At 32.6% G+C, this 22,064-nt stretch overlaps 1 protein-coding gene across 4 annotated transcripts in view; it reads right to left on the bottom strand.

The window, feature by feature from the left end:
- Positions 1 to 19,965, bottom strand: part of LOC139518819 (C2 calcium-dependent domain-containing protein 4C-like) — a 39,318-nt gene extending 19,353 nt beyond the window's left edge. For 2 of the 4 annotated variants that reach the window (XM_071310409.1, XM_071310415.1), the window contains exon 1: positions 6,483 to 6,612. The gene's annotated coding sequence lies outside the window, so the exon portion shown is untranslated. Of the gene's footprint in view, positions 1 to 6,482; positions 6,753 to 19,875 lie in introns of those variants that run through there. The other 2 variants (XM_071310411.1, XM_071310413.1) reach the window with 2 other exon arrangements.
- Positions 19,966 to 22,064: the final 2,099 nt, after the last annotated feature.

Raw genomic sequence — 22,064 nt, 5'->3', positions numbered from 1 at the left:
AAAACCGTAACATATAGTCGGCTATTATTAAAAGGCACGGACATAAAGAATGTGAAACAATTCAAACGAAAAAATTAACGGCTTACCTTATAACGTCGAAACAATTTACGAAAAAAACAAGCATATCAAATATAAGAAGATGTGATATGAATGCCAAAGAGACAACTCTCCTTCCAAGTCACAATTTATAAAAATAAACCATTGCTAGTTAATGCATGAAATTAACAACATACGACTGGAAAGTATCATCGTACCCTAGACAGCAATATAAGTCAAGTTTATCAGAAGGACAGGGAAACACAGCTAATAATGGAATAATTAATTATTTGATTGAATGATTGAATAAGATAATCAAGCAGTGTTGCTGTGATCAAAGTACTGGACACAATATGTGGTCTGTAATACCAAACATAGTTTAAACATACTATTATCTATATGATATATATGCAGCAACCGTAGTTGAACTTTTTTATTACGACGTGTGCATTTTTACGATTTAATGTTATAGTTCAACGAGCCAAAGTAATATGCTAAATTTTAATAGATATTTAACAATTAGATATGATTTGTGCAGTTCTGAAGAATGTAAGAATGTAGATTACCAATAACCAACAAGAAACATGGAAACACGCAATACTCGAGTTAACACTCTAAAGAACGAGACGAATCTGCATAAATACGATAAGGCTAATCACAGTTCTATGTTTGTGTTCTCGTAGTGTACTAGTAATCTGTTTTAAATTCTTCAAACATGTATGCATGGACGAGGCTTTTTTCTTTAATCATAATATCGGCTAGATATTCTTATTGGAATTTAAATTTGGTAAAACTTGTGTATTAATTTTGAACGTCATTTTTCTTCACGTTTGTTTTTAACTAATTTGTAATGTCTTTGAACAGTTGTTGTATTGTTAAGCCATGGTAAGTATGGATTTAATAAACCGTGCATTATGGCATGTTATAGAGGACGACATGAATATTAGACGTCATCATTAAACTTTACCAAAGAGAAACCACACGTCAATCATAAAAAAGAAAAGAATCAAAAGATCGAACTCAAATTTAGACCAAGAACTACAGAAAATTATTATAAAGCGACAATAAGAGGGTGAAGGGCAATGAAAATAACATGAGTCAATCATTTAAACTGAAGAAACAACGAAGAAAAGACAGGTAAAAACAAAAGGTTACCTCGTGTACCCTGGGCGGTCAACAATGCTTACAACAAAAGGTTACCTCGTGTGCCCTGGGCGGTCAACAATGCTTCACCTCGTGTACCCTTGGCGGTCAACAATGCTTCACCTCGTGTACCCTGGGCGGTCAACAATGCTTCACCTCGTGTACCCTGGGCGGTCAACAACGCTTCACCTCGTGTACCCTGGGCGGTCAACAATGCTTCACCTCATGTACCCTGGGCGGTCAACAACGCTTCACCTCGTGTGCCCTGGGCAGTCAACAATGCTTCACCTCGTGTACCCTGGGCTGTCAACAATGCTTACAACAAAAGGTTACCTCGTGTACCCTGGGCGGTCAACAATGCTTACAACAAAAGGTTACCTCGTGTACCCTGGGCGGTCAACAATGCTTACAACAAAAGGTTACCTCGTGTACCCTGGGCGGTCAACAATGCTTACAACAAAAGGTTACCTCGTGTACCCTGGGCGGTCAACAATGCTTACAACAAAAGGTTACCTCGTGTGCCCTGGGCGGTCAACAATGCTTCACCTCGTGTACCCTGGGCGGTCAACAACGCTTCACCTCGTGTACCCTGGGCGGTCAACAATGCTTCACCTCATGTACCCTGGGCGGTCAACAACGCTTCACCTCGTGTGCCCTGGGCAGTCAACAATGCTTCACCTCGTGTACCCTGGGCTGTCAACAATGCTTACAACAAAAGGTTACCTCGTGTACCCTGGGCGGTCAACAATGCTTACAACAAAAGGTTACCTCGTGTACCCTGGGCGGTCAACAATGCTTACAACAAAAGGTTACCTCGTGTACCCTGGGCGGTCAACAATGCTTACAACAAAAGGTTACCTCGTGTACCCTGGGCGGTCAACAATGCTTACAACAAAAGGTTACCTCGTGTGCCCTGGGCGGTCAACAATGCTTCACCTCGTGTACCCTTGGCGGTCAACAATGCTTCACCTCGTGTACCCTGGGCGGTCAACAATGCTTCACCTCGTGTACCCTGGGCGGTCAACAACGCTTCACCTCGTGTACCCTGGGCGGTCAACAATGCTTCACCTCATGTACCCTGGGCGGTCAACAACGCTTCACCTCGTGTGCCCTGGGCAGTCAACAATGCTTCACCTCGTGTACCCTGGGCTGTCAACAATGCTTACAACAAAAGGTTACCTCGTGTACCCTGGGCGGTCAACAATGCTTACAACAAAAGGTTACCTCGTGTACCCTGGGCGGTCAACAATGCTTACAACAAAAGGTTACCTCGTGTACCCTGGGCGGTCAACAATGCTTACAACAAAAGGTTACCTCGTGTACCCTGGGCGGTCAACAATGCTTACAACAAAAGGTTACCTCGTGTACCCTGGGCGGTCAACAATGCTTACAACAAAAGGTTACCTCGTGTACCCTGGGCGGTCAACAATGCTTACAACAAAAGGTTACCTCGTGTGCCCTGGGCGGTCAACAATGCTTCACCTCGTGTACCCTTGGCGGTCAACAATGCTTCACCTCGTGTACCCTGGGCGGTCAACAATGCTTCACCTCGTGTACCCTGGGCGGTCAACAATGCTTCACCTCGTGTACCCTGGGCGGTCAACAATGCTTCACCTCGTGTACCCTGGGCGGTCAACAATGCTTCACTAGTTGAACCTTTTGTGTTTCTCCTGGTTTAATAACTGAATTAGTTCATTTAAAGTAATACATGTAATGCAAATACACTGACTGAATAACTGTAAATGCTTGACATTTACACTTGACCTAATGTTCAACTTTGAAATGCAAACACGAGTTTTCATGCTGAACAAAGGCTAATAGACAAAAGTAATGGCTTATCGAAATAAAAATATTCAAACTTAAATCAGTACAAATACAACACTGAAAACTGTATAGGAAAATCAAGACAAACCCCTTTTAAACAAAACTTCTAACTCGGAAGTCGCTTTCATTACAATACAGTTATTTAACCTTATAGATAACCATATAGTGAATTTGTCATTCCTCATTCTCATAAATGCCTGAATGCTTTATCTATAATTATAAATAATCAATTTTGAATTTTGTTATAGTCGTTACAAGTTTCCTATTTATTTTTAGTTTGGGTGTTCTATCCGTATTTATCAAAATAAATGAAGCTTCAAACAAATTCCATCATATTTGATAAATCACAAGCTAAACATTACAAACATTACTAGTAATTTAAAATATCTCCCACTTCGTTAATTCGCTGACAAAAACCTTAAGTGTAAATAAAAATTACTTTCAGTTATTTATCTAAATTACGTGGCAAACGTGTTTACAACGTCACATATTATTAATTTCAAAACTAGTAATTTAATGTTTCCACAATCAAATCGGATGAGAACAAACATCAATACGATTAAAGTAAACAGATTTATTTGACTACACTTGATATTTTATCTCTATCATAGCAACATGAATCAGCTAATTTAGTCAACTATGAACAATCACAACACCGCTTCAAAAACTAAAATTCAAATTAAAAAATATAGTTTGTAACCTAATCATGTGACCTACCAAATTATAGTACGCTTCACTGGGTTTGTACTTACATGGGGAACTCTTGTGAAACAGGATCTGCCTATCGTTTCGTAGCACATAAGATCATCCCTCGGTTTTGGTTGGGTTCCTGTTGCTCTGTCTTTTGTTTTCTGTTGTGTTTTTGCGAAAAAAAATTGTTGCTTTTGGTCGTTTTAAGTGTTTTGCCATGGCGTTGTCAGTTTGTTGTTTGGTCGTTTGGTCGTTTTTATTTTTTTTACCATGGCGTTGTCAGTTTGTTGTCGACTAATGTGTTTTAATGTCCCTTAAGTATCTTATCTTTATCTTTTATGAGATTACTTAAATGCTTTCAACTATTTAGTTTACATTTTATTTATTTTATAAAGAACTCTTTTTGAATAATAATAGGGCAAAGAGCACTAAATGTCAGTCAGATATTTATGAATAAGCACAAAAAGGCCAACAGCTTATCCCGAAATTATTTCTGTAGCTTATTTACCATGCAGTATATAGTGAATGTATACAATCATTTAAATGTATCAGTCAACCAAGATCATTGAGATCAAGTCAATAATTCGTCAAAAAATAATCAGTGAATGAAATCGAAATAGAAATCGATTCATTACTATGTCATATTTAAAATTTACTGCATCATAGAAATACAAGAATTAACCAAATATGTTATATAAATAGCACAAAGGTGAAATAAACTCATCATAGATACCAGGACTTAATTTTGTATATACGCCAGACGCGCGTTTCGTCTACATCAGTGACGCTCGAATCCAAAAAAGTTAAAAAGGCCAAATAAAGTATGAAGTTTAAGAGCATTGAGGATCGAAGTTGAAGAGCATTGAGGAAAAAGGGATTTAAAAAGTGTAACACCCATACGACTAATCTGCATAATCATTGATATATCTTGTAGTATGTAAAAGGTTAAGGCTAATTTTATAACTTTTATGGTAGAAAATAAATGTTTGAGATATTATTTTTTAACATTTACCTTTGGTATACCATTTGGTATTTATTTCTACATGTATCATCTGAAAAAAACACCATTATAGGCCACAGTACAGCCTTCAACAACTAATAAACCCCATACCGCGTACTTAAATCTTTTTAAAAAGGGTCAAGAAATGACAAATTTAAAACAATTAAAAAAAAAAAAATTATGGTTTGATTTATATACAACACAAAAACAATTGTAATATACAGTTACTGTAACAAAAGACTATATATATAAGCAAAGTTACAATTATATCATAACATATAAAATCTAATCTTCTTTAAATTAACTGACCAATACAATTTGTGATATCGTATTTAGATGTTTCGTTCATATTGAACGTTTTACTATGTTCGTACTAGAGCTTGCATCATACAGACAGTTAAACAGTTATTAAGTTTTAAGCTTGTCACGATCAGTATATTTGTAAAAAATCTGTTTATTTAACGTTAACGGATAAATACATGTCGTTTAGTAGCTAGACGTTCAACTTAATTATCAACTAACTACAGAAAATTGTTTCTGTGTTGATAATAATTTGTCTGCGCTTATTTCGTCTATTATTCTACCGAGTGCAATAGAACTCCCTGCACCAAAAAACAATAAATAAAAAAGACTGTCTTCCATTAAATATGTAATATATAGTACCGACCTACTTTTTATTAATAGTATCAATTAATGAAGCGATGATAAAATAAATTTTGATTTGTACATGCAATAAAAAGGTTTAGAAATTAATTGTATTATTCTGGAGAAACAGTGATGATCAGATTCAGTAAACATTTGACTTACTTGTAAGGTCTATATTTTAGTCCTTTTGCAAACCGTTAAATTATTGTGATACTAGATCAGATTCAGTAAACATTTGACTTACATGTATGATCAATATAGTCCTATTGCAAACCGTTAAATTATTGTGATACTAGATCAGATTCAGTAAACATTTGACTTACATGTATGATCAATATAGTCCTATTGCAAACCGTCAAATTATTTTGATACTAGAGCACTTTTACAATTCACAATATTTAAATGTATATCAAACAGTATAAATGAATGACATGCATCTTTTACATACGTAATGACATTTAAATCGAATGAATAGAGAGAGTTAAAATGTAAAGAATTAATTATTCTTAACAGTTTCGATTAAATACAAGAAATATTCCATATCTAATAATTGAGATTTAATACAGTTTAGGATTCAACAATTTTGATTTAAAATTAGCTTAGCTGTTACAGTTCTATTATATTTATTGGTTTTATAATTTTTGTACCTAGCGTCACTGACGAGTCTTCTGTAGGCCAAGCATGCGTCTGACGTTCATAATTTTAATCCTGGTGTCTATGATATGTTTATTCATAGTTGAAGAAGCACAAGAGTAACTGGAATACATATTGATTGCTATCCGAATTTCTTACAGTGAGCAGTAACACTTTCGATCAGGGAAGTGTCCCTTTTCCCGGATGTATATACACCGTACCACGTCCGAAAGTGTCTCCCACATTAACAGTTTAAAATATTTAGAGCAAACTGCAAATAACCTGATATAAAGATAAAATTCTGTCATACTTCCCGCGTCCTTAGTTAAAAGTTTCAATCCAAATCATATGTCCTTACTCGCTTTCCACAAAATGCCAAAACATACCAATTAATATAATATTGTTAATAATTTATAAAGATATTTTCAGCAAATTACAATCAATTAAGATAAGAAATATAATGTATAGATATATAATTTCTATATTTTTTTTTCTGAATTAATTTACTCACGATGTGTTTGCCACTGGGAAACATACAACTGTTATGATGTGTTGCCCATATCATGTGTTTATATGAGAATCAGTAATCATATCCGTATCACTATTACATTTAAACGTATATACTGCGTAAGATATTAAATCGATGCATTTTAAATGGTTGCATGCATGACGTTCTTTATGTAGCAAAAATGATAAACAAGTTTTTTTTTTTTATAAATACCATAATAAAACACTAAGATATATCTATGCAACGATATTACAGCATCATTTCATATATAAAAGGCAGTATACATTGGTGATATTTGAGTATAGGGGATAATCAATGGATAACATATGCTACATGTAGCTCACCCTTATTCAACCCAAATATTGATAGTGGTTACGGACGAGAACGTCATTCAGTACAGATCGTCAAGTTTTAACTAAATCAACTTCCGTATGCTGTAAGCGCTCCAGAATGTATAAACACATACATGTATTATCTTCAAACTAAACAACTTGTAGCTTATTACAGCACAACTTTTTCGAATTTTGGATCCTCAATGCTCTTCAACTTTGTATTTGTTTGGCTTTATAACTTTGTTCATATGAGCGTCACTGATGAGTCTTATGTAGACGAAACGCGCGTCTGGCGTACTTAATTATAATCCTGGTACCTTTGATAGTTCTGTTTTGTTTGTTTGGTGATTCGAAAGTTATAGCGACCATGTTTTTCATATCCAATAGAAATGGCACGTTCTTTAAAAAAGCTATTTATATTTGCATGTGTTGATAGAAGATCATTAGTTGCTTATTTTCCCAATTATAATTTCTAACAATAAGGTCGGTGTCTTCTCATTTATCCAACTTTTTAAAATAAGGCATTCTCATTTAGCCAACTTTTATTTTTGTTAATTATTGAGTTGTTTGTTTAGTAATTATAAGGTGTTTTTCTAAAATTTGACAGTAAATTTGTTCCTGTATGTTTTTATATTATTTTAAAAATATATACATAAAAGAGGCTATAGTAAACTTGTTACATTTTATTTAAGAATAAAATTTAGTATATATTTTGAATAAAATTTCGTATATTTCATATAAAATTCAGTATACTTTGAATAATAAATAAATGTTTCATCTTTTATACAGAAGAAACCCACAAATCAATAATAATTTTATATTAACATTTTATTGAGTAAATATGATGTGTTTATTACTTTTTTAGACCTGTTAACTTTTATTTGTGGTGCTGATTCAAAGTGATTACCAAATTAATCATTGTTCGTGTTCAGCATATTTGCTCATCAATGCAAAAATCTAAACATTTTTCACAACCTAATCCCATATCTCCAAGTGTTAAAAATTAAAAATTTAATGACTACGTCACAGAACAGTGGGTTGAAAGAGAACCAGAACGATGGAACCACTTCTGTACCGTAGGACCAAGGACAACAAATCATTTGGAAGGCTGGCACCATAAACTCAACAACCAGTTAAACAAGGCTCATCCTAGCCTGTTCCTCATCATACAGAAGCTTAGGAATACACAGGCTGCCACAGAAATTCGACTCATCCAGTACGCCGCAGGGGGGAAACGCAAGACTCGCAAGTTAAAGTACCGAAACATAGACAACAGACTGACCCCAACTTAAGGAGAGACTACAGCAAGGACAGATCAACGTAAATCACTACACTGATGCAGTATCCCACCTACTAAAACTAGGATAAAGATCAAATGAACATTCCTTTAGTGTGCTATGAATATTTCTGTGCTACGTTTGTTAACCTTTTAATAAAAAAAATTTGTGATGTGTATATCTATAGTGGACATTTCTTTAATGCCATTGTATGTTTTGTGAATCTACTGAACATTCATTTAGTCATGGTGTGCGGTTGATATTACTGTGCCAGTATTTTATATTCTTTGTTCTAGAATTGCTTTTGCTTTTTTTTATATATATATGCATGCATATATGTTTTGTGAACTTTGTTCTGTTCAGTCTTTGTGTAGTAAAACGTATTCAACTTATAGTTTGTCCTATTTGGATCATTTGGACAGAAGAACAGAAAAAAAATGAACGAAGAGGATCTAATACACAAAAAAAGCTCCATCTCATTGACAAATTCCTTCATGAATAAAAGTGCAACTGATATTTTTCTATCAAATTCACATTTAGTTAACGGTTAAATAACTTTAAAATACTTTCAAATGATTTACATTACATTAACTAAATGTCAGTTGCACATTTTAACATGCTTAATATGCTAAATAATACTACAGAAAATTTAATCCTGGTATAATTTTCAGTCTTATTTTTCACCTGTCATTCAACCAAACTCTAATTGGAAAACCCTTTGTTCTTGATTACCTTTGATCTCATCTATCCAACTTTTTTTTTTACCTGTACTACCTATATTTTAAAAAAGTTGGACAAATGAGAATGAACCAGGTCCGCTCACATTCTGTCACTTCGATTATGTTACATTTTTGCATTTTTATTATTTCAGCGCTATACATGTACTGTAAACATGACTCGGGATTTTTTTAAAGTCGTAATTATGCCATTCCTTTCAAAAGAAGACCACCTTGTTCAGTTAATAATAACCATTAAATGGCTATACCATATATATCAAAGAAGATTTTTTTCAAATCAAGACATAGCTCATAAAAAGAAAATCAACTTATGTATGTATATACGAAAACTTATATATCTAATTATAATATACATTAATTTTGATATAATTTCAGATAACGCGGCTCTTTTTTTCAAGGCTCAATAGGCACGTATATCTATATACATTTGACATGATTGATGTGACGAGAAGATGAAATAATAGATTATATACACCAAAATTTCCGAGTATAGTAACTGTTCAGTTGTTTATGTTGAGGGTGTTGGTCAATATGAAGAGTTTACTGATATTTTAGTTTATTAAAATAGGTGTCAACAAGTTTAAAAGACTGAGTCAAACATAATTGCGAGAGCATCTTGTTTAAATCACCGTATTTAGATCTGTGCATAGATTATTATAATAATTTTTTATCTGTTTTTTTTTATATTTTTTTATAAAAAGACTTTCCGCTTTTTTGTCTGTTAGGGACACTCTCTTAGGGTTGAAACATTGTTCGCTCAGAAAAAGGCAACGTTCAGACTCATAATGTAGCGTTATATTAGATAGTATATGACAGATAGCCAAAATGAAAACAAAACTTCACAGATGCTACGAAAACTGCTAGTTAGTGAAGTATTATGATAAAAATAAATCGTATTGGTCATCTTTTCGGTACATAAAGGAGCACTGGAAACATTTTATCGACGGTTCACATGTTGCGTTTTTGCATGACTTAAATTTTCCCCCATTTTTGCAGTGACAGTACGCCCATCATCCCAGCCAACCCACATCACAGAGCTTACTGTTAGATTCATTTCTAATTTGCCCTTGCCTTTAAATACATGGAATATTATTTAACCTTACTGCTCCAGCTAATACATACAATACATGTTTGCGTCTTTTCCCATGGTTAAATTATATTTTGATCAGTAAACAATTTTTTTTAAATTGATTGATAAATATTTGCTCTTTATATATGTCAAATATTAAAAAAGAAATGATGTTTTAACTAGTTAATGTTATCAGTATCATCAATATATATTCTACTTAATCTAGCAAACACAATTTCCGTTAATAAAGCCTTAACGATGATATCTTTGAAACATATTAAAAGCTTAAATTAAAATTATACCGAGTAATATTAAAATAACGCTTTTCAAACTATCACAAATTTGCAATAAAAAGATCACACAAAAAATCATAATGAAAAGGACATCGAACTATTGATCATACATAATGGGTATTTTAAATTTTTGTTTGTAATAGTCTCACATGATGAAAAAGTTGAAAACACGTAAGAACATAGAGAAAAAATAAATACACAACATACAATATACAATGAACAGAATGAAGGAGTAAAGCGAGCAATAGTCGGATACACATAAATACAAAATTTAAAAAAAAAACCCAACAAACAACAAACAACAACAACAACAACAACAACAAAAGATCCCCACCTCACACACACAAAATGAAGAAAAGAAAATACAAACAAACAAAAACGTCTTGCTAATCACATTCGTTGAAACAACAACACTTTTAATCTATGTCAATTTAAGATAACAGTAAGATTAAATGGATCAGAATGTAATAGATATCATGCGTTATAAAAATAAGGAGATGTGGTTTGATTGCCAATGAGACAACTATTAACCTCAGTTCAAAAGAAGTGGATGTAAGCAATTATCATAGGCAAACAAGGCTGCCTTTAATAATGATAAAAACCCATACCGTAAAGTTGGCTACAAAATGTCCCCATATCAAAAATATGAAAAACAAATCAATCTATAACAAAACATTTTACGAAAATAAATTAAATGACAGACATGGACCATAGACAACCACTGAACTACAGGCTCCAAGATGGGGACAACCACACATATAATGTGTTTAAAATATTTGAGGACTCCAACCAATCCCTAATCTGGGACAGTGATGTAGCAGACTGCTAGTACAACATAAGAACACACTATAGAGATCAGTTGAAATAGGCTGAACAAATAGGAAAAACATAGACCGAACGAGGCAGAGTATCTATACATCTATAAAATCAAAAACAAAAAAGAACGAAGAACAGTTCTGAGATTACTCACTGCCAGCTAGTTCACAGTCAATAATAGTAAATACAAGTTATGATTGATAAATTGATTCATTGGTGTTTAACGACACGTTCAATACTAATGTGCTATTTCGTGGCGGTCAGATTTTTATTGGTGGAGGAGCCGGAGTCCCCGGAGAAAACCACCTACTTCGGTAGGAAAACTTACATATATAAATAAGAAGATGTAATACGAGTGCTAAAGATACAATTCTCTATCCAAGTCACAATGTGTTAAAAGTAAACAATTATAGCATAATGGCTCACACCGAACAGCAAGCTATAATAGGCCCCGACATGACAGAATGATATTGACTATCAGTAGCAGCTAAGAGACACAAAATGTCAACAGTCTTTTTTTTAAATAAAATAAACAAACATAAAGCTAATAATGCAAAGTGGTTTGTTTTTAAAGATGAACGAGAAAATCTCATTTTCTTTGAAATATATACTCTTAAGAAGATTACGTAATGCAGCTGGTATCGTTATATTCACTTTCCTGAAATCGTGCAGACCTTTTTCTTGAAAACTAAGTGCTAGAGTCTGCTTCAAAGGATTAAAGATATCTTTACAGCACATATCAGTCATGAAACGGTTGTTTTTAATGGAAGAAAAGTCAAATTAAGAGGAAGAAGACATGATCTTACCCTAAAGATGGATTGATGTAGAGTGTAGATTTTAAAAACTTGTTTCATTTATTTTTTAAAGTACATCTGCATGCACATTTTATTTCATCTGAAAAGTTTAACATTTAAACATTGCACGATCGTCAATGTTTTATCTACACGTTATGCAAACGTTTACTGTGCACTATTTACACCATACGTCAATAAGTCTAACTATTATTTTAAGATATATATCTAAAATGATACCACTAATTAATTATCAACCATTAAGTCAACACAACACTGCAATGTACATCAAAAGTGAGACGAAAGATACCAATGGTACATGTACTTTTAAAATCATAGGTCGAAAACAAACTGACAACGCCATGGCTAAATAAAAAAAAAAGTGACAATACCGTGTTTTCTGATGTCCATCTTTACCTTCAAAATCAACGCTACGGAATATATATATATAAATCATTAGAAATAATCGTAAAACTTGGTGGTACGACAGACGTGCAATTCCCTTAGAAAAGACTCATCAATGACGCTCGAATCAAAAAGTCAAAGGCCAAATAAAGTATTATATTTTAGAAGTATACTAATTGGTAAAGGCACTTTGCTTGAGAGCGTTCAGAGGTGGACCGGTAGTATTTTCTATACAATCGGATTCATGTAACCTTTTTACCTCTCCTTGCTATTTGGCATTGTTTGTCGCAAGAAAAATGAGCATCTATACAAATTATTCTAACAAATCTCAGAACCGATTCAAACGTGTCAATTTATTGGAGTTATTTCCCTTAGATGATGAATGTTACGAAATATCAGATGCTTGGTGTAATCTTGAAAGCAAACGTGGGTAAAGAGTTAACTTCACCAAAAATAATTGATAAATAAGTAATGTCAGATCAATACATATAATATTGTGACAACTGCTACAAACATATTTTTATACTGATTTCTATGCTCAAAGGGGGAGGCAGTTATGACATTGCTTTAATACCTAAATGCACACGAGAAGCTGTTCATATGAAAATACTTGTGAACCCGCGTAGTTTTGAGATATAATGACACCAGTTGTAGGAAAGAAAACATAGCGTTCCACATGAAACTGTTTTTTTGCTTCCAATACCGACATTATCAATTTCTATGCTAGATATTTATTATAAAAATGAACCTATGTGAATGCTCTGACTACTGTCAAATAGAATTCTGTGAATTAAAATGATAAAGGATCTTGTCAATGAAGGAAGAAAGGAAAAAGTACGTTCAACTGGGGTAAGTTCTTTTCATTTCATCAATAGTAACGTCTTAGATTGATCTTGATGATCTATGGTCTACATGTATATTGTATACACGGTTCATGTAAGATGTATTACATATATCTATAATATAATGTACAGTTGAGAGCAAAATGTTCTGAACATAAACATTAAAATAGACTCAAGCTGGTACATGTAGTTTCTTTCAGAACACATAACATACATGACGACAGCATAGGATATAATTTAATATGTCAAGATATAAATTGTATACAATTAAAGTAATATCATACAAAAAAAATCTATTAAAAGTTAGAGAATAATCCCTCTCATTGAAATAATAATATGTATTCTTGTATCATGTCAACCAAAGACTGACAAATTACTGTGAATCAAATATTATTAAGCCAACGGGTAGCTTACAATCAAATATCATACCTATTTAACACAACATAACTTTGAATTCTTAAGACTTTTATATTAACTTCGTAGTTATTGAATACATTTTCAGATACTAAGTTTCACTTTCAAACAAAGAATCTATCATATATATTAAATTTAAATGTTACAGATTACAACATTTCGTCATACAAGTACAGGTCATGGGTCATATAAGTCCTACCCAGTGATGTCAACTGATTTATGAACTTAGTCTAACTAAATATGTATATGATTAGGTCTTTTTACTGTCTGTTATTAGTTTGTTAAATGAGATCGGGAAATTAAATTTTCAAATAAAAGTTATATTTCTAAATGATGAACAAAACATGTGTTTTATAAATATTAAAAAAAGGCTATTTAAAATATTTATGAGGGTTTTTAAAGTGAAGATTTAAGAGTACAGTGAATGTGAGAAAATGATTTAATATGTGATACGCAACATATTATAAGACCAACTTAACAGTAAGACAATATAAAACCAAGTGCATGTGGACTTCCATCCCGATAGCCAAGGCTTATGTTCCAGTTTCCCATGGCTTGTGAAAAAGGTGAACTACAGGGTTAATTAAAAATAAATTACTATTATAGGCGAATGCTCGAGATATGTAACTTACAAAGAACTTGCATGTTCTCTCATACTTCTTTATAGAATGGCACTTGTACTTTAAAATTACTATTTTATTCGATGTATATATTATCACTGTGTATCATCGCCACCGGAAATTGGGTACTAACGAAGCGGAGAGAAATAGAAAAAAAAGTAAACAAGTTAAGAATTCATTCAATTTAAAGCATTTCCACTCATTTGATGAGGGTGCCGCTTAAGAAATGATTTTCTGATATATAATTCTTTAAATTATTAGGCCGATAAGTACAAAATTAATACAAGATTTTGTGTAATACTCCAAAACTTGCCACTTAGTACCGGAAAATTTCGAGGTCGATCGTCCTCTGTCGCCCCATTCTCAAGATACTGAACTGTTTTTCATTATTTTTCCAGACACGTTTTTAGATTATTATAGTGTGGCATCATATTTACTGAAATTTGTTGTCAAAAAGATGTATTTTAAAGAATATAGACCATAAAAAATAAAGTCTAGGGTACGGCAACTTGCTCGTGTTGACAAATCTACTGTATGGCAACTTGTTTTCAGCTGTACGGCAACTTGCTAATTATAGTTATTTACCGTCCTTTCAAAGAAAATAAAGTATTAAGTTCAAATATCTAAGGTTTTTGGGGGGGGGGGGGTACCCTTTTATATTAAACTGTTTTTGTCCTTTTCAAGGTTTTAATTTGTTTAAAACTGTTATTTGACTGATAAATTTTAAAAACTGTTAACTGTTTTCGACCCACTGTCTGTAATCGTTTTGTTAAAATTTGCAATGTTGTTAACTGTTTATTTGAAATTGAGATTCTTAATACTTAAAGTGTTCACTGTTTTTGACATTATTTTCTCTGTTAACTGATCTTAACTGTTATTTACAAGAATCACATTAAAATCTGCTGTCCATCTCTTTCTTTACGTTGCTTCCGCAAAGGAGTGACATAAACAGAATATATGTAAAAGAGGGACGAAAGATACCAAGGGACAGTCAAACTCATAAATCTAAAACAAACTGACAACGCCATGGCTAAAAATGAAAAAGACAAACAGAAAAACAATAGTACACATGACACAACATAGAAAACTAAAGAATAAACAACACGAACCCCACTGTCTTTAAAAAATCTTTCAGTATAGTAAATCCTTGATAAAATTGAGAATGGAAATGAGGAAAATGTCAAAGAAACAGAAGCCCGACCAAATAGAAGAAAAAACCCAACGCAACGAGAAAATTATGCACTAGGGTGGGGTGTCAATTCACAGATAGGAAAAAAAACTTAGAAATGACACTCATAATTTTAAAACACCCTCTTTCCCTTTCTTCCTAATAATAAGGCTTACTATTTGAGTTATGCATGTGTATATTTATGGAAAGAGAATCGTCCATAGATTTGATTTCCAATAGTAATAATGGTGAAATATAATCTTTTTTTGTTTGTTTAACCATGGCAACAATCAGCATTTATTTGATACCAAATATTGCAAAATAGGGGATTGAACATGTCACAAAGATCTCAAAAATTTGGTCCAAAGGAAAATTTCAATCAATAAGAGTGATACCTTTCCTAAAACCATAGACATATATCTACCAAAAGGTAAAAAAAAATCATATGCATTACTGCTGTTTTTTTCCTTAAAATTGAAAAGATCGAGCGTCAAATCTTTGTTGAAAAACAATACAAAATTTCTAAATCTATGGCGGTACGGATAGGAACGTATGGACGTTCAAACCGAAAAATGTCTTATAAAACATGCTAAAAACAATCTAAGTGTTCATATAAATCCACTAGGAAGGCTATATTATTATTCAACTATCTAAAAATCAATTCAATTGTACAAAAACTTTCATATTTAGAAAATTCGCCATGGCTATAATGCGAAACTACACTTGTAACTGTGTATTGATATACCTGAAGCTGTCTCCTAAGTGAGCAATCATTTAAATACAAAAAGGGGGTAGAAAATCAATGTTTGTTTCTTGAAACATATAAATGAACCAAAATTTAAAAAATGAAATAAATACAAGACTATATACAAATGTAGCAAAGGTTACGGACTCAAGTTGGGTCATGCAGGTGCAACAAGTGCGGCAGTGTTAAACATGTTTAGGGATATCTCATGCCCCTCTTTATACGTCTAACCAATGTAGTTATATCTGCCTTCTATATATCTTCTATTTGTAATGTACCAAAACGTTAAAAGGAAAGGCCACTTCTTATCCAGCTAAAACTCTGGTCAGGCCTATGATGAAAATAATTCAGATGTATATGGAATGTTTGATAAGTTATATTGACCCAGAGTACCTGGACGGAATTGTGAAAAATAAATTACCTTTTCAATTTGCAATTCGTAAAATAACTGAACAGTGTGGCCTGGTAGACGAGGCCGAAAAATGAGGACTATAAGGTTCTCAAATTGATGTCAAATTTTATAGTCTAAGACTTTAGAAATGTAAAGATGGACCAAGGCTTTTTTTTTAATATCAGATCAGAGTTCTTAATTGGGACTTGGAGATGAAAGAGCGCTTCAACTTGTGACACCTTACATGTTTTTTTCCCCTGATTTATACACTGGTTTTGATGATTTAAAATAAAAATCAGTAAACCTTCGTAATTCCTTTTAATAAAATCATGTAAGCAATGAGTCGTATGAATACCCTGACTGAGATGTAACCATAATTTATAAGAGCCCCCGCCATAAAAAAAAATGTTCGCGCCATATAGTATTCACTCATTCTATCTGGGTGTTAACTTTCCTACGTCATGACGATAACCCAAGTTTGCTACGACTGATGACATAAAACATTTACTAAACAATATACATAACCAGAAGAAGCCTCCCTTTTGCTGTTTGAAGCATTTTCGATTATTCATGACATAGTCCTTTTTCTTGGAGTCAATCACTCCGTCTGCTTTTCCATCCGTTCAATTGTCTGGCCATGTGTCAATAAAAAAAATATGGTACTTGCGTGTGTCTTCTGAAAATTAGTCAGCTTTATAAAAGATTCCGTATTGAGCTTGGCATTTTTGCGACTTTATACAGTGGTTTTCAAACTTTTGAATACATTAAAGATATGCACTTGCCCTTTTCATTGCTTTTGGGTTCGTTTGGAAAAAAGGGTAAATTAAAGTTGCTGTTAACTCTTATCAGCATTTAAAATTTGTTGTTAACTGTTTTTGCCAAAATCGGGGTGTTGTTAACATGTTAACGGACCCCTCCTCCTATCTAATTATGCATTAGATAAAATGCATTATATAGAAACACCATTTGTTTGACAGCATTTAAGATGTATACAAATGAAATTTTTCAAAAAGAAACTGACAAGAAAATTAATTCGAAATGCAATTCACGATTTGTTTCTCTTTACTTTCGATGAAAACAAAGTATTTTCTTAATTTTGTCTGTCCGAATTCTCGATCCTGTGGTTCGGTGGTTGTCGTTGCTTCATCTCTATCTTATTTGTTATTTTCATAAATTGTTTTGTTACACTGTATATGAGTTAGGCCGTTAGTTTCCTTGTTGAATCCGTCCACATTTTTCTGTCGATGCTTTTTATAACCGACTATAAGGTACGAGTTTTCGTTGTTGAAGGCCGTACGATAGCATATAATTGCTTGCATACACTTTATTTTATCCTGATGGATAGTTATCTTATTTGCTATCATACCACATCTCCACTGTTTTTATCTATAAAAGAAGCCAGCACCAACAAAAGGTGAATGGACGGTTTATTTTATTGAACTTACACAAGTTCAACCTAACAACAAATAAGACAACAGTCGTTAGTAGTATAACGATATATAAATGTATTTAGGATATGGTTGAAAAAAACCTTTTTGTACAAAATCGAAAAGCGGTACGCAACGAGGCCTTCTGAACTGAATTAACGGCATATATTTAATAATACTTGATAAGTAAGACATTTGGTATATTTGTAAGCCTGTAAAGCTTTGATATCAACAAAATATCGTCACTTGATATTATCTAAACAGCGATTAATTTCCTCTTAAAATTATAATATATTGCAAGACGCCGTACAGAACAAAGTTGTTATTTTGCAATTCGCCGTACAACGTCCTGCAATTCGCCGTACAACAAACAAACAATGTTTTTGTCCATATTCTTTAAAAAACATCTTTTTGACAACAAATTTCAGTAAATATGATGCCACACTATAATAATCTAAAAACGTGTCTGGAAAAATAATGAAAAACAGTTCAATATCTTGAGAATGGGGCGACAGAGGATGATCGACCTCGAAATTTTCCGGTACTAAGTGGCAAGTTTTGGAGTATTACTCAAAATCTTGTATCAATTTTGTACTTATCGGCCTAATAATTTAAAAAATTATATATCAGAAAATCATTTCTTAAGCGGCACCCTCATCACATGAGTGGAAATGCTTTAAATTGAATGAATTCTTAACTTGTTTCCTTTTTTTTTCTATTTCTCTCCGCTTCGTTAGTACCCAATTTCCGGTGGCGATGATACACAGTGATTATGTTAATTGTATTATATGTATTACAAGAAGTGAGACTCTAATGAAATATTGAATCACAATCTGCAATGTGTATCAACAAACAAAAATAATACAAACAATGAGAATCTTAAGTTTATTTGAAACATGTTGAAGAACTTAAAGCACCGAGCATCTCATCGATGACATTGAACCAATTAGTTGAAACAAACTTTATATAGAGCGGATGTCAGAGTTTGCTATATTATACCTGGACTGAGCTGTTTATGTGACAGATACTTCTCTCCATGGGAAGTTACTGTAACCCGAGGTTCTCTTGAGAAATGAAGTAATTGTGATGCAATGCATTACTATATCGTCTGTAGGTTATTTTGTATATTTCTGCAAAGTATCACTTTGCTATACATTTTTATTTTCAAATTTCTTTTTTGGTGATGTTTTAGAGTCCATGTGTGAAGATGCTAAGTGTATATTATTAAAAGTTACATTTTAATTTAGTGGGACCAATGCTGTTTCAAAGTTTTCTTTATTACTGGTTTAAGATTGTTTTCAAAGTAATTGCATTTTTTCTCTACAGCAGTTGACCATTAGAGTTAAGACAATTTGGGTTCAATAATTATAGAAATCTAATAGAAAAAAACAAATATATATTTCAAGCATATAAAGATTTTGAAAACTACGAAGTCAAATACAGGGAAAATAGTTAAAACAATGTGCCGCTCCTCTTGTATTAAAAGCAGTAAGCAGTATAGCCTAGAAATTTGGATGTTCTGGATGAAAAGTCATAAAATTATGAACTGTTAGATCCAAAATATTAGCTTCATATATTTTTTTTAAACTATAATCCCATGTCAGTATAATAATACAACGATACATACTCAATGAAAGGAGAAGCAAGGTATGCACCAAGAGGTAAAAGTCCAACAAAACAAATTGTATATTCCGACTTCAACAACCACTTCTTCAAAGAACACTACCAAGACACAACCAATGTCACCCATGACAAATTTATTATTTAGAACTGTAAAATGCGCATATGGCTGGATACATCTTTCTAGTGCTCAACCCTATCAATCTTAATCTTCATCAGTGTATGTTCGAGAGAAGCGACTAACAAAAAGGAAAGAGAGGCACAATAATCAAGATAAAGTGAAAAGAACCATAAATACAAATCAAATTTCAATGAATATTATTATGATTCAGATGAATTAACATAAGTGCTCTCCTCCACCGAAAAAAGTTAAAAAAAAATTGTTTTATGACATTATATTTATCAATATATTACAAAAAAGAAAAAAAATCATTTTAAAAATGACTTACCGGATGTCTCCTCATAAGTTCAGAATTTTTAAGATTTGTAATGATGTATCCAGAAAAATAAACAAGGGTAGAATACGAATCAGTGACTGTTTCTCGTCATGTACAATGATAACATTTACTTTACTTGAGGATATACATAGGACAAATGACCCCACACTTTATAAGTTGTTAAGATAATAATTTAAATGGTCAGATCTTAATGAACCATGCATGTCATAGAATTTTTACTGATTTTATTTTTTCAGCCGGAGATGATTGAATTTTTCATTTTTATCAGAAATGTTACTTTTTAAATACCCAGAAGAATTTCAGATTTGTATAATTTAAAACGTAGAAGAGTAAGATAAAGCAGAATCAAATTAAAAGGCATACACAAATAAGCAGGTTAATCGATTTACTTAAGGGCAAATTGGGGAAATTAAAACACAAAAAGAAACAACATTTATGTTTACTTAGAGAACAGACTTGATCCGGTTGTAAACTGCAAATTTAAAAGATTTTGGCAATATTTTATTATTTATTTTACGAAAACATGTTATTTACCAATGTTTTTTTTAAAATTTGTTGTCAATAGATATGCATAGCGGTGATAACACTTTTCCTTTTGTGAATATGTATGGCCTCGTTGAAATATCTTATCATTCATTATTTACCCATTTTAATATTCATTTCCAGTGTTTCATCAACTTTATGATTTGAACTCACCAGTGAAACAAATTCAAAGGGAAACCTTTCATAGAGAACTACAGTTTTTCAAGATTTATATATTCTTATCATTAGAAGTGTATTTTGTGAATTTGATAGTCCAACATTATTTATTGATTGTTGGCAATGTTGTAAAATATCGAGGCTTTTGATTTTGGGAAAGTGCACACCCTTTCTTTTGCTGATAAGGAATATCGTTACCCTACAACCATACAGAAATGTTACCATAAAAATCAGACAAACTTTATTTCATTTTTGTCCTTATTTTCCACAAAAAGTGGATGTTAAGTTCAACGCAGGCTATATACCACATAGGATATAGAACTACTGAGAGACAGTAGAATGATAGTGTGAACTTTGAACTTGACCCGTCGTTAACTATACTTATTGTTTGTTTATTTTTTCTGTAAATATTGTTTTTTGTCTTACATGTATTGTCGTTTTTCTTTCTAACCACGCTATTTTCATTTTTTTACCCCAAACAATCTTGACTTTCATTTATGAAAGGACAATGAGATTCGGCTGAGAACAAACTTTTGTAATATTTTGTATTGCTAATGTGCTTTGTCTATGTCTTTTTCCTTTTCTTTGTTGACACGTACCCCTGGGCTATTTTTGACATTTTTGACATTTTTGCCCTTTATGTCTGTTTGATTTGTTCACACATCGTTGTCAATATAATAGAATTGTATGCGACTGTCATACACGTGAGAGGTTTACCTAGCTACAATGTATAAAACCAGTTATAATCCACCATTTTCTGCATAAAAAAATGCATGTACCAAGTAAGAAATATGACAGTTGTTATCCATTTGTTGAATGTTTTTGAATTTTGATTTAGTCGTTTGCTTACGAATTTTCCGTTTAGAATTTTCAGTGGAGTTCGGTATTTTCGTTATTTTACTTTTTACAACCAATTACAGACGAATAATCTGGTCGAAGATAACCAGTGCGTCTTCAATTCCTTGATTTTCACAGCATCGATTGTGACTTATCTCCGGATTTTTACTTGCCATAAGCAACAATACTTCCACCTGAGATTATTCCCTGTTTTTTAAGTGGTTTGGATCGCTCGTTTATTTTTCTTTGTAGATATAGTTTTTGTCTTTCTAACCACATTATTGTCAGAGAACAAAACTTTACGACAAAAGAAATGCTTTCAGGTTTCCATTTGTAAATTTTCCATTCCTATGTTCCAACATTCAAACAGCGCCTGCATATGAACTATGCAGTATATCTTCCATTTGATACACTGTTCCAGAGTGGTTCCTTTTATAGTTTCCTTGATACAGGGTTAATGCACAAAAAGGAACAATTAAAACAGTGATTTCGAGCGGTGAAGATGAAGTCATTTCTATGAAATATCTAATGACACTGTTGTTTGTCTTTATCTGAGTAATACCATTATTGCTTTCCCCTATTATTCCATGTTTAATTGGCCCTTTTAAAAAAGATGTGTATAATATCTTTGTTTCAAATAAAGA

This window comes from Mytilus edulis, chromosome 4 (genome assembly GCF_963676685.1).
Source record: "Mytilus edulis chromosome 4, xbMytEdul2.2, whole genome shotgun sequence".
In the NCBI taxonomy this organism is placed as follows: Eukaryota; Metazoa; Mollusca; class Bivalvia; order Mytilida; family Mytilidae; genus Mytilus; species Mytilus edulis.
Note: the sequence above shows the minus strand (reverse complement) of the source record. Positions and strands in the feature narration are given on the sequence as shown.